We start from the raw sequence: 14,642 nt of genomic DNA, 5'->3' as shown, positions 1-14,642 counted from the left end.
CATGATAAGGAGACTGGATCACAGCCCATCTCCACACAGAGAATTGTTCTTGATCAACCTTGCTTGAAGCCCTGAGATGGGGTAACAGCTAATGATGCAAGGGAAAACAAAGCTCCATATTAACAAATGAAAATGGAAAGTGCAGAAAGAGGAAAAACAAACTCCACTCTCTTCATTAAAAATGAAAGGTTGGGATGGATATGTAATTCCAAGATGTCATTGAGAAGAGGACTAGGAATAAAAAAAAAAACTTGCATGATTAATACGATACCTTCTAAAAAAGCAGCTTTATTTTTTTTGTTTGGTTCATATTTAGATTCTTGATGCTTTAGCAAGAGTTATGCATATAATCAAAGCCTGAGATCAATTTTTCCAGCTGTGATAAATTGCTGAGAAATGCAGTGTGATGGTATTTCTTAGCTTTTATTAGACTTATACTTCAAAGTTTTCCAAGAGAAAAGTAATCTCTACTTTTTTTTCTGAGAAGTAGGTTTATAAGAGAAATAAAATATAAATTCTAGGTTATTTTATTATTTTCTTTTTGTAAAGATTTAATTATTTGAAAGAGTTACTGAGCATGGTAGAGCCAGAGAGAGAGAGAGAGAGAGAGAGAGAGAGAGAGAGAGGTCTTCTATCTGCTGGTCCATTCCCCAAGTGACCGCAACAGCCAGAGCTGAGCTGATCTGATGCCAGAAGCCAGAAGCTTCTTTAGGGTCTCCCACATGGGTGCAGGGGCTCAAGGACTTGAGCCATCTTCTACTGCTTTCCCAGGCCATAGCAGAGAGCTGGATCGGAAGTGGAGAAGCCAGGACTTGAATTGGCACACACAAGTGATGCTGGTGCTCCAGGCAGCAGCTTTAACCCACAGGCCCCAGGTTATTTTCAATATGTAGGTACTTAACCCATTAAAATCCAAATGAAAATATACCTTGATGATTCTCATATTCAAAACTTTGGAAAGTTTGGAAGTGTTAGTGTTCTTCTAAATATTAACTCTTGCATTCTGATTTAAAACATTGGTGACTCAATTTGCATTGTCATATACAGGATATTGTGGACATGTTCCTATGTCTGTCTAATATGTGTGTGGCCATGAGGATTGTCTTTCTCATAGCAATAAAAAATAAGTGAAACTGTTCCTATACTTATGGTGCTTCCTCCCACTTTCAATAGCTTACTTATGTCCATGTCCATGAAATGTTTTCTCTAATAATCAAAGAAAGCTCTTAACTTTGTGGCTATAACTCAGTCTTAAAGTGTTAGGCATCTACTTTTGACATACCTACACAAGTAATAATTTAAAAACCTGTTCAATGGGATTTTGAGTAAAAACATGTTAAACTAATAGCAACTGTGTTACTGTATGAAAGTCTTTCTAGAGTTTATCCATTTGGAGATTTTGGCATCTTATTACACACTAGATTTTCCTATAATTAGCTACAATTAGAATAAATTACCATTTATTACAGACACTACTTTAAGAAGTTATGTTAGGGGCCAGCATTGTGGCATAGAAGCCTCCACCTGCAATGCCAGAACCCTGTATGGGCACTGGTTCAAGTTCCAGCTGCTCCTCTTCCAATCCAGCTCTCTACTATGGCCTGGGAAAACAGTGAAAGGCGGCCCAAATGCTTGGGCCCCTAGACCAGCATGTGAGACTAAGAAGAAGCTCCTGGTTCCTTGTTCCTGGCTTCAGATCAGCTCAGCTCCAGCTGTAACAGCCAAATAGGGAGTGAACCAGTGGATGGAAGATCTTTCTCTCTGTCACTGCCTCTCCCTGCCTGTAACTCTCTCTCTCAAATAAATAAATAAAAATCTTTTAAAAATTTATGCTATAGAGGCAGTTACCCTTTCCAAATCCTTTTATTACTAATTGTAAATGCTATAGCTCTCATCTCATTAGCATCGAGTGCTGAAATATTTTGATGATGAAAATCACAGAAGTAAAAAAAAATCATTATTTCTTTTTGACAAACTTGATGGGAAATGGCTAACATAGAAGGCCAAGATAATGGAAAAGTGACTCATTTCAATAGAAACGTATTTGCTGGCCAGCGCTGTGGCTCACTAGGCTAATCCTCCACCTGCAGCGCTGGCACCCCAGGTTCTAATCCTGGTTGGGGTGCCGGATTCTGTCCTGGTTGCTCATCCTCTTCCAGTCCAGCTCTCTGCTGTGTCCTGGGAGTACAGCAGAGGATGGCCCAAGTGCTTGGGCCCTGCACCCACATAGGAGACCAGGAGTAGGCACCTGGCTCCTGGCTTCGGATCTGCACAACGCACTGGCTGTGACAGTCATTGGGGGAGTGAACCAACAGAAGGAAGACCTTTCTCTCTGTCTCTCTCTCTCACTGTCTAACTCTACCTGTTCAGAAACAAAACAGAAAAAATCTTATTTGCTGTTACATCAACTAATTATCATTGCTCATTTTGAAAGAATATGATTCCTGCATTCTAATTTCCTGCTTAGTTGTTTGATTACTTCCTATATAAATTTTAAAATCTATTAAATTCATTTCTATTAACTTTTCATGCTCTTTTAAGATTTGTTTATTCATTTGAAAGAGTTGCACTAACAGAGGAAGTGGGGATGGGAGAGGGAAAGATAAACAGACAAAGTTTTCATCCAATGATTCACTCACCAGAAGGCTGAAGTGACTGAGACTGGGCCCGGCCAAAGCCTGGAAACTGAACATATTTCTGGGTATCTCACATGAGGTGCAGGGGCCCAAACAGTTTAAACACCATCTGATGCTCTTCCCAGGACAGTATCATGGAGTTGGATTGGAAGTGGAGTAGCTGGAACACAAGTTGGCACTATATATGATGCTGACATGCCAAATAGGGTGGCACCTTTACCTGCTGTGCCACAATGCTGGCCCCTACCTCACTTTCACTCAGTTTTTTCAAAAGATGCATTTACTTGCTTGTAGAAGATACTACCTAAATGTTCACAGGGGAGCACACTCCCCTGGAATAGGACATGGCTGCAGTGGTACACCCTCAAAATATAATGCAGTGCCAGAGGCAGAAAGGGGCGAATGGGCTTTAATGGAGACCTAGTGTTTTCAGGAACTTTCCATAACATCTGAATTGACCTGTCTGTGAAGATAGACATCACTGTTCTGTTCTCTGTCAAGGATCACTGCACAGGATTCCTTTCCCACAATAAAGTCGATGTACAATCCTGCCTACATACTTGCTAGCTTGTAGAATTCCTCGTACCCTCTAATAAGAAGCACTGGCTGAGAGCTATCCAGTGGCACACTCTTCTGATGGAGGCTCCCATGTCCTGTCTCTTCTTAGTCATTTTGTGACACTGTTTATTTGAAAGCCAGAATGACAGTATCAATTTGGTCACAACTTACCTTTTTAATAATGAATTCATGTCACATTTTTGAGATTACAGAAGTATAACTGCTACTTCGAACTAAGTAAAGAATGAAATTAGTGGTGAAGATATAACTTCTGTGGCACCTATGTAAAAATGTTAATAATTTGTCCATTTTTGCTATCAACCTCTTAATATTTCTGTGCAACATATAAAGCTGTTTTAACATCTAGTAAGTAGGGGGAGCAGCAAGATGGCGGAATAGGAAGGGAGCACACTGATAGTCCGGGGAGAGACAGTTTAATAAAAGTGGAGATACTGCAGGTTCAAGGAAGAGTAAGGGAAGAAACAGCAGAAGAAAATCTTCTAGAACGAGTGATTCACAGTGGACCTGCGTGGAGAGCGTGGGAGCCCACTGTTTGGGACACCAGCGGCAGACTCAACACACCAGTGCTGGAACACCAGGTAAGCCAAACCTCAATAGCCCAAGACACCGGCAGGCAAGCGGAAAGAGGAGACTAGAGGGAACGACCCTGCGGGGAAAGTTCACCAGGCTAACTAGAAGAGAGAGTGAAAAAAAAAAGTGACCGATACGGACACGGGTTTCTCTCTCTCCACTCACCTCTCAAAGGCAAGCAAGACAAAGAGCAGGCGCCATCTTGGACATATGTCATAGGCAGAGCGACCTCAGGTCTGCACCGGCCCTGAGCCTAGCAGAAAAACCTGACTCTGGGTGGGGTGAATTAACAGGAGATTAGGACCTAGTGAATTTGTGGTGCCACTGAACTGAGACTGTGAAAAAAGAGACGGTGGGGGAGAGAACTCACGCAATGCACGTGAATACTCTCCAGAGACACTACAATTCTGTAACTTTGGCAACCCAGTGGGAAACTGAAGGAGAATTTGAGCCCACTCTGAGGGCAGAACAGACTCCCTGTGTGGTCCTTGGGAAAGAGCTTCCGAAATCTGGCTCCTGTGGGTATATCATTTGCCTGCTAACTACCTCCAACTTCGTTCAGCTGTGCGGAATTACTTCCCTTTTGAATCAAAAAAAGAAAGAAAGAGATCTACCACGCCTAACCTGGGAGTGTCACCTTTGGCACACCAAACAGAGCTCTCAGGCCACACCCATCTCAAGCCTCTAAGGTTCCATCAAAAACAGACAGTCCACTTAATCTAGAGTCATAGTATAACAAGAAAAAGCACCACAGTGAAGAAAACAAATATCTCCAATATGCCAAAAAACAAATGCAAAAACCGAGGTAATAAAAACAAGGAAGTCACCATGACGCCCCCAAATGAAAAAGACACCCCAATTCAAGATTATGAAAATGATGAGATAGAAGAAATGCAAGAAGCAGATCTCAAAAAATTGATAAGAACATTAAGAAGTTCTCAAAAACAAATTCTTGAACTACAGAAATCCTTAATGGACAAGATAGAAAATCTCTCTCGTGAAAATGAAATATTAAGGAGGAATCAAAATGAAACGAAACAACTAGTACAACAGGAAACTGGGATAGTGACAAGAAATCATATTGAAGTGAAGAATTCAATAGATCAAATGAAAAACACAATAGAGAGCCTTACAAACAGAATGGGTGAAGCAGAAGAGAGAATATCGGACTTAGAAGATAGAGAACAGGAAAGCATACAGTCAGACTGAAGACAAGAAGAGGAAATTAGAAATCTAAAAAATATTTTCAGGAATATTCAGGATACTATTAAAAAACCCAACATTCGGGTTCTAGGAGTTCCTGAAGGCATGGAGAGGGAGAAAGGATTAGAAGTCCTTTTTAGTGAGATATTAGCAGAAAATTTCCCAGATTTGGAGAAGGACAGAGAAATCCTAGTACAGGAAGCTCATAGAACCCCTAATAAACACGACCAAAAGGGATCCTCACCTCGACACATTGTAATTAAACTTTCCACAGCGACACATAAAGAAAAGATGCTAAAATGTGCAAGAGAGAAATGTCAGATTACTCTCAGAGGATCTCCAATCAGACTCACAGCTGACTTCTCATCAGAAACCCTACAAGCTAGGAGGGAATGGCGAGATATAGCCCAGGTACTAAGAGAGAACAACTGCCAGCCCAGAATATTATATCCTGCCAAGCTCTCATTTGTGAATGAAGGTGAAATAAAGACTTTTCATAGCAAACAGAAATTCAAAGAATTTGTCTGAACTTATCCAGTCCTGCAAAAAGTGCTTAAAGATGTGTTGCACACAGAAACACAGAAACACAGTCATCAATATGAAAGAAGGTAAAGGAAGGAAACCTCACAGCAAAAGATCACAGGGAATTGAAAGAATATATTAGAACTTATTTGGCAAATGGCAGGGCAAAGTTACCACTTATCATTAGTCACATTGAACATGAATGGCCTGAATTGTCCAGTCAAAAGACACCGATTGGCTGATTGGGTTAAGGAACAAAACCCATCTATCTGCTGCTTACAAGAAACACATCTTTCCAACAAAGATCCATACAGACTGAAAGTGAAAGGCTGGAAAAAGATATACCATGCCAACAGAAATGAAAAAAGAGCGGGCGTAGTCATCTTAATATCGGACAACATAAAATTTACCACAAAAACTGTTAAGAGAGACAAAGAGGGGCACTATATAATGATTAAGGGAACAATTCAACAGGAAGATATAACAATTATCAATGTATATGCACCTAATTACAGGGCACCGGTTTGTTTAAAAGATTTGTTAAGGGACAAAAGGGAGACTTAGACCCCAATACAATAGTACTGGGGGACTTCAATACTTCACTCTCAGAAATAGACAGATGAACAGGACAGAAGATCAACAAGGATACAGTAGATTTAAATGACACTATAGCCCAAATGGATCTAACAGATATCTACAGAACACCCCAATCCTACAGCTAAAGATTTTACATTCTTCTCAGCAGTACATGGAACCTTCTCTAGGATTGACCATGTACTAGGCCATAAAGCAAGTCTCAGTAAATTCAAAAGAATTAGAATCATACCATGCAGCTTCTCAGACCATAAAGGAATGAAGTTGGAAATTAGCAACTCAGGAATCCCTAGAGCATACACAAACACATGGAGATTGAACAACATGCTCCTGAATGAACAATGGGTCATAGAAGAAATTAAAAGAGAAATCAAAAATTTTCTGGAAGTAAGTGAGGATAACAGAACAACATACCAAAACTTATGGAACACAGCAAAAGCAGTGTTAAGAGGAAAGTTTATATCAATAGGTGCCTACATCAAGAAATTGGAAAGGCACCAAACACATGAGCTTTCAATTCACCTCAAGGATCTAGAAAATCTACAGCAAACCAGACCTAAATCTAGTAGGAGAAGAGAAATAATTAAAATCAGAAAAGAAATCAACAGGAAAGAATCCAAAAAATTACAAAAAATCAGCCAAATGAGGAGCTGGTTTTTTGAAAAAATCAACAAAATTGACACCCCATTGGCCCAACTAACTAAAAAAAGAAAAGACCCAAATCAATAAAATCAGATATGAAGAAGGAAATCTAACAACAGACACCACAGAAATAAAAAGAATCATCAGAAATTACTACAAGGAATTGTATGCCAGCAAACAGGGAAACCTATCGGAATTGGATAGATTCCTGGACACATGCAACCTACCTAAATTGAACCAGGAAGACATCGAAAACCTAAATAGACCCATAACTGAGACAGAAATTGAAACAGTAATAAAGGCCCTCCCAACAAAGAAAAGCCCAGGACCAGATGGATTCACTGCTGAATTCTACCAGACATTTAAAGAAGAACTAACTCCAATTCTTCTCAAACTATTCAGAACAATCGAAGAAGAGGGAATCCTCCCAAATTCTTTCTATGAAGCCAGCATCACCTTAATTCCTAAGCCGGAAAAAGATGCAGCACTGAAAGAGAATTACAGACCAATATCCCTGATGAACATAGATGCAAAAATCCTCAATAAAATTCTCGCCAATAGAATGCAAAAACACATCAGAAAGATCATCCACCCAGACCAAGTGGGATTTATCCCTGGCATGCAGGGATGTTTTAATGTGCACAAAACAATCAATGTGATACACCACATTAACAGACTGCAAAAGAAAAACCATATGATTATCTCAGTAGACGCCGAGAAAGCATTTGATAAAATACAACACCCGTTCATGATGAAAACTCTAAGCAAACTGGGTTTGGAAGGAACATTCCTCAATACAATCAAAGCAATCTATGAAAAACCCACAGCCAACATCCTATTTTTTTAACTTTTATTTAATGAATATAAATTTCCAAAGTACGACTCATGGGTTACAATGGCTCCCCCCCCCCACACCGTCGCTCCCACCCACTACCCTCCCCTTTCCCACTCCTTCTCCCCTTCCATTCACATCAAGATTCATTTTCGATTATCTTAATATACAGAAGATCAGCTTAGTATACATTAAGTAAGGATTTCAACAGTTTGCTCCCACACAGAAACATAAAGTGAAAAATAATAGATGATTTTTTTTAAATGATGATGACAGCAGATCTCAAAAAATTGATAAGAACATTAAGAAGTTCTCAAAAACAAATTCTTGAACTACAGAAATCCTTAATGGACAAGATAGAAAATCTCTCTCGTGAAAATGAAATATTAAGAAGGAATCAAAATGAAACGAAACAACTAGTACAACAGGAAACTGGGATAGTGACTGAAGTGAAGAATTCAATAGATCAAATGAAAAACACAATAGAGAGCCTTACAAACAGAATGGGTGAAGCAGAAGAGAGAATATCGGACTTAGAAGACAGAGAACAGGAAAGGATACAGTCAAACCAAAGAAAAGAAGAGGAAATTAGAAATCTAAAACATATTGTCGGGAATCTTCAGGATACTATTAAAAAACCCAACATCCTAATGAATGGGGAAAAGTTGGAAGCATTTCCACTGAGATCTGGCACCAGACAGGGATGCCCACTCTCACCACTGCTATTCAATATAGTTCTGGAAGTTCTAGCCAGAGCTATTAGGCAAGAAAAAGAAATTAAAGGGATACAAATTGGGAAGGAAGAACTCAAACTATCCCTCTTTGCAGATGATATGATTCTGTATTTAGGGGACCCAAAGAACTCTACTAAGAGATTATTGGAACTCATAGAAGAGTTTGGCAAAGTAGCAGGGTATAAAATCAATGCACAAAAACCAACAGCCTTTGTATACACAAACAATGCCATGGCTGAGGAAGAACTTCTAAGATCAATCCCATTCACAATAGCTACAAAAACAATCAAATACCATGGAATAAATTTAACCAAGGATGTTAACGATCTCTACGATGAAAATTACAAAACCTTAAAGAAAGAAATAGAAGAGGATACCAAGAAATGGAAAAATCTTCCATGCTCATGGATTGGAAGAATCAACATCATCAAAATGTCCATTCTCCCAAAAGCATTTATAGATTCAAAGCAATACCAATCAAGATACCAAAGACCTTCTTTTCAGATCTGGAAAAAATGATGCTGAAATTCATATGGAGACACAGGAGACCTCGAATAGCTAAAGCAATCTTGTACAACAAAAACAAAGCCAGAGGCATCACAATACCAGATTTCAGGACATACTACAGGGCAGGTGTATTCAAAACAGCAAGGTATTGTTACAGAAACAGATGGATAGACCAATGGAACAGAATTGAAACACCGGAAATCAGTGCAAACATCTACAGCCAACTCATATTTGATCAAGGATCCAAAACCAATTCCTGGAGTAAGGACAGTCTATTCAATAAATGGTGCTGGGAAAACTGGATTTCCACATGCAGAAGCATGAAGCAAGACCCCTACCTTTCACCTTACACAAAAATCTACTCAACATGGATTAAAGACTTAAATCTATGACCTAACACCATCCAATTATTAGAGAGCATTGGAAAAACCCTGCAAGATATAGGTACCGGCAATGACTTCTTGGAAAACACCCCAGAAGCACAGGTAGTCAAAGACAAAATTAACATTTGGGATTGCATCAAATTGAGAAGTTTCTGTACTGCAAAAGAAACAGTCAGGAAAGTGAAGAGACAACCGACAGAATGGGAAAAAATATTTGCAAACTATGCAACAGATAAAGGGTTAATAACCAGAATCTACAAAGAGATCAAGAAACTCCACAACAACAAAACAAACATCCCACTTAAGAGATGGGCCAAGGACCTCAATAGACTTTTTTCAAAAGAGGTTATCCAAATGGCCAACAGACATATGAAAAAATGTTCAAGATCACTAGGAATCGGGGAAATGCAAATCAAAAGCAGAATGAGGTTTCACCGCACCCCAATTAGAATGGCTCACATTCAGAAATCTACCAACAATAGTTGCTGGAGAGGATGTGGGGAAAAAGGGACACTAACCCACTGTTGGTGGGAATGCAAACTGGTCAAGCCACTATGGAAGTCAGTCTGGAGATTCCTCAGAAACCTGAAGATAACCCTACCGTTCAACCCAGCCATCCTACTCCTTGGAATTTACCCAAAGGAAATTAAATTGGCAAACAAACAAGCTGTCTGCACCCTAATGTTTATTGCAGCTCAATTCACAATAGCTAAGACCTGGAACCAAGCTAAATGTCCATCAACAGTAGACTGGATAAAGAAATTATGGGACATGTACTCTATTGAATACTATACAGCAGTCAAAAACAACGAAACCCGGTCATTTGCAACAAGATGGAGGAATTTGGAAAACATCATGCTGAGTGAATTAAGCCAGTCCCAAAGGGACAAATATCATATGTTCTCCCTGATTGGCGACTACTAACTGAGCACCGAAGGGGAAACTTGTTGAAGTGAAATGGACACTATGAGAAACAGTGACTTGATCAGCTCTTGTCCTGATGGTTGATGTCCAATGTAATGCTTTATCCATTTTAGTATTTTTTTTTGTTCTAGTACCATTGGTTGAACTCTGTAATTAACACACAATTGTTCTTAGGTGTTTAAATTTTAACTGAAAAGTGATCCCTGTTAGGAATTTGGAAAACATGCTGAGTGAAATAAGCCAATCCCAAAGGGACAAATACCACTTGTTCTCCTTGATAGGTGACAACTAACTGAGCACCAAAAAGGAAACCTGTTAAAGTGAGATGAACACTATGAGAAACGGTGATTTGATCAGCCCTCACCCTGACTGTTGATGAGCACCTTAATATGCTATCCCTCTTGGTATTTTTTTTTGTTTGTTCTACTTAATACTTTTTGTTGAATACTGTAAGCAATACACAATTCTTCTTAAGTGCTGAAACTTAACTGAAAAGTGATCACTGTTAAATATAAGAGTGGGAATAAGAGAGGGAAGAGATGTGCAATTCGGGACATGCTCAAGATGACTTGCCTCAAACGGTGGAGTTCGAAACATACCAGGCGATTCCAATTCAATCCCATCGAGGTGGCATGTACCAATGCCATCTCACTAGTCCCAGAGATCAATTTCTTTCACAATTGATCGTAATGATAGGACTAAGAACCAAAGGGATCACAGAAACAAGAATAGTGTCTGCAAATACTAGCTGATAGAATAAAAAAGGGAGAGAACGATCCAACATGGGAAGTGAGATACACAGTAGACCCATAGAATGGCAAAGGTCCTAACAGCACTCTGGCCATGTAATTAGCCCTTAAGCATGCAGATCCGGCTGAAATGCCCATAAGAGTATTTCAGGGATGGAAAGCCAAGACACTCTGGGGGAAAAAAAAAGACCTAAATGAAAGATCTGCACGAGTGAGATCCCAGTGGAAAGAATGGGTCATCAAAGAAGGAGGTACCTTTCTCTGAAGGGAGGAGAGAACTTCCACTTTGACCATGACCTTGTCTTAATATGATCAGAGTCAGTGAACTCAGGGGGCTTCCATAGCCTTGGCAGCTCATGACAAGAGCCTAGGGTGATTACTGAGGCCATAAACAAGAGTGTCAATTTGTTAAGTCAACAACAGGAGTCACTGTGCACTTACTCCTCATGTAGGATCTTTGTCCTTAGTGTGCTGTACATTGAGATTTAATGCTATAACTAGTACTCAAACAGTATTTTTCACTTTATGTTTCTGTGTGGGAGCAAACTGTTGAAATCTTTACCTAATGTATGCTAAACTGATCTTCTGTATATAAAGAGAATAGAAAATGAATCTTCATGTGAAATGAAGGTGAGAGGGAGTGGATAAGGGGAGGGTTGCGGGTTGGAGGGACGTTATGGGGGGAAGCCATTGTAATCCATATTCTGTACTTTGGAAATTTATATTCATTAAATAAAATTTAAAAGAAAATAAAAATATATTCATTGATTTCTTCCCTTCTCCCTCCCTCTCCTCCTCCCCCTCCTCTTTCTCCTCCTCGACCTCCTCCATCTCCTCCTCATCTTCTTCTTGCTGTGGCAGTTTTTATCTCTGCAGGTAAGTTGAATATTCAGTGAATTTGGAGAGGCTTGTAGTTGGTGTGGCCAGGGTGTTCTGTTCAGTTCTCCAGGGTTAAGAGTGTGTATAAGGTGACACACCCAGGTTTGGCATGGTAAATCTTCTCTTTTTTTCTGAATCAGAAGTGAAATTTATTCTGCTCCCTGTGCTCCTATCCTTAAGGGAGACCAGTACCATAGCACTAGTCCCAGTGTGTATAATATTCATCTGCTCTGTCCCATGGACCACACAAAGGATCTGTGCAGTCAGTCAATTTTTGAACTCCAATTCTGGCATTTGTTCAATATCATCTTCTTCATAATCTTATATTGAAGTGTTGTATAATTTTGGGGATGTCATTTTGTCTTCCTTATTTTTATTTCTTGAATTGGTGCATTTGTGGAGATCCTCATTGGTTTATTCTTTTTTTTTTTTTTTTTTGCTGTGTTGCCTTTTATCTTTGTACTATGCCTCTGCAGATTAGTGCAGTGTCTGGTGTCAGTGAATATACAGAGATGTGTAGTGGGTTCAGCCAGGGAGTTCTCTTCATTTCTCCATGGTGAATGATAGGTCTTAGTTGAGACACTCAGTTTTGGCATGGTAAAACCTCCCCCCTGTTTTTTCACCAGTGATGTTTACGCTATTCACGAGAGCCCCTTTCCTCAAAGGAGACCAGTGCCTGAGGGCTAGCCCCAGTGGGTATAATATTCATGCACTCTGCCACAAGGACCACACCAAGGACCCATGGGCTTCACACCATAAGCTCAGATTCCCCAGCAATGTCCCTTGCCAGGAAACCAGGAAGCCCTGAACATGTGGAGTCTCTCAAGGTGACTGCCCAAAGATTAAAATGTTCTGTTATTGAGAGTGGTGATATTTACTCATAACTCAAACCCACATAAAATGTGACTTCCTTTCTCTAGGACACATTGCATCTTTTTAAGAAGATATGGATGTAAATTCATGAGAAATGAATAGCATAGTAAAAATTAGATAGAAAAGAATGTTTCAGTGTCAGCTTGTTAGAAATGGGGATAGTAAATTTATCTGGCTTTTACTTATTTTTTAAAATATCTATTTATTTTATTTGACAGAGTTACAGAGGGAGGTAGAGACAGAGAGATAGATGTCTTCCATCCATTGGTTCATTCCCCAAATGGCTATAGCGGCTGGACTGAGCCAATTTAAGACAGGAGCCAGGAGATTATTCCAGGTCTTCCACATGGGTGCAGGGGCCCAAGCACTTGGGCCATCTTCCACTGCTTTCCCAGGCCATAGCAGAGAGCTGAATCAGAAGTGGAGCAGCTGGGATTTGAACCAGTGCCCGTACAGAATACCAGTACTGCAGGCAGAGACTTTACCCACTACACCACAGTGCCAACCCATGTCTTTTTAAAGAGTATACTTCTAAAATAAATATAAAATCAAACACAGTCAGATACAAGTGAAGACTAATATTTTTTTAGTAAAGAGTTAGAAAAGACTGATCTCAGGTCTTTTTTTCCTAGTATTGATTAATTAATTTTTAAAATGTATATAAGATGAACAAATTTCATGTAACTCATATACATAGATTTAAGAGCCTAATGATACTTCATGATGTGTCCTCACTCCTGTTCATGTTCCCACACTGCCTCCTTCTTTTTTTTTACTTTTAATTTTTACAATGGCATGCTTTCAATTTACTTCACAATCATAAGCTTTACCCATATGCCAAATAAAGAACTCAACATGTAGTAAGCAGAAAAATCAGTGTTCTTCAAGATTATAGGAAAGTGCTATGAACAATGTTAAAATCTCAAAATGTCAATTTTACTCATATACATTACTTTTTGTTCTCTACATATTAATTACCACAAATCACAGAAAACATATTTGTCTTTTAGGGACTGACTTCTTTCACTAAGCATAACAGTTTCCAGTTGCATCAATTTATTTGCAAAAGACAGGGATTCATTCTTCTTTTTTTGTTGCTGAACAGTGCTCTACACTGTGTATATATCTTATTTTCTTATTCCAGTCACCAGTTGATGGACATCCAGGTTGATTCCATATCTTAGCTATTGTGAGTTGAGCTGCAAGAACTGTAACTCTTCCTCTCAAATAAATAAATAAATCTTTGAAAAAAAGTTAATTGACAATAGATTTTAGTAAAAACTAAATAGGGAATAGGGAGGTAGAAGGGGGTGGGAGAGTGGGTGAGAGAGCAGACATGGTAGGAAGAATCATTTTGTTTCTAAAGTTGTAATTATGGAATGTATCAAACTTGTAATTGTAAAACTGTATAGTTCAGCATACATTCCTAAAGACCTACTTCTAATTGCACAGGTCAGGGAGAACATGTGGTATTTGTCTGTTTAGGACTGGATTATTTATTTCACTAAGTTTGGTGTTTTTCTGTTTCATCCATTTTGTTGCAAATGACCAGATTTTATTTTTTTAACCAATGCATAATATTTCATGGTGTACATATCCACTAATTTCTTTGTATAGTCTTCAGTTTATGGGCATTTGGTTTGATTCCATTTCTTAGATATTGTGAATTGAGCTGCAATAAACAAGGGAGTACAGATAACTTTTTCATATGCTGGTTTAATGTCCTTTGGGTAAATTCCCAGGAGTGGGATGGCTGGGTTATATAATAGGTCTATATTCAGATTTCTGAGCTATCCATACTGTCTTTATAGTGACTTTACCAGCATATATCCCCACCAACAGTGGATTAGAGTACATTTTTCCCCCATCCTTGCCAGCACTCATTGTTTGTTGATTTCTGTATGAAAGCCATTCTAACCAGGGTGAGGTGAAATCTTGTGGTTTTGATTTGTATTTCCCTGACTGCCAGTGATCCCATTTTTTAATGTGTCTGTTGGCCATTTGGATTTCTTCTT

At 39.1% G+C, this 14,642-nt stretch overlaps 1 protein-coding gene across 2 annotated transcripts in view; it reads right to left on the bottom strand.

The window, feature by feature from the left end:
• ANOS1 (anosmin 1) overlaps nucleotides 1-14,642 on the bottom strand; it is a 131,664-nt gene that overhangs the window by 59,911 nt on the left and 57,111 nt on the right. The window lies entirely within an intron of this gene.

The sequence above is a fragment of the Oryctolagus cuniculus genome, chromosome 1 (genome assembly GCF_051225735.1).
Source record: "Oryctolagus cuniculus isolate XC-2025 breed Fujian yellow rabbit chromosome 1, ASM5122573v1, whole genome shotgun sequence".
Taxonomy (NCBI): Eukaryota; Metazoa; Chordata; class Mammalia; order Lagomorpha; family Leporidae; genus Oryctolagus; species Oryctolagus cuniculus.
This window is presented reverse-complemented; position numbering and strand designations above follow the sequence as displayed.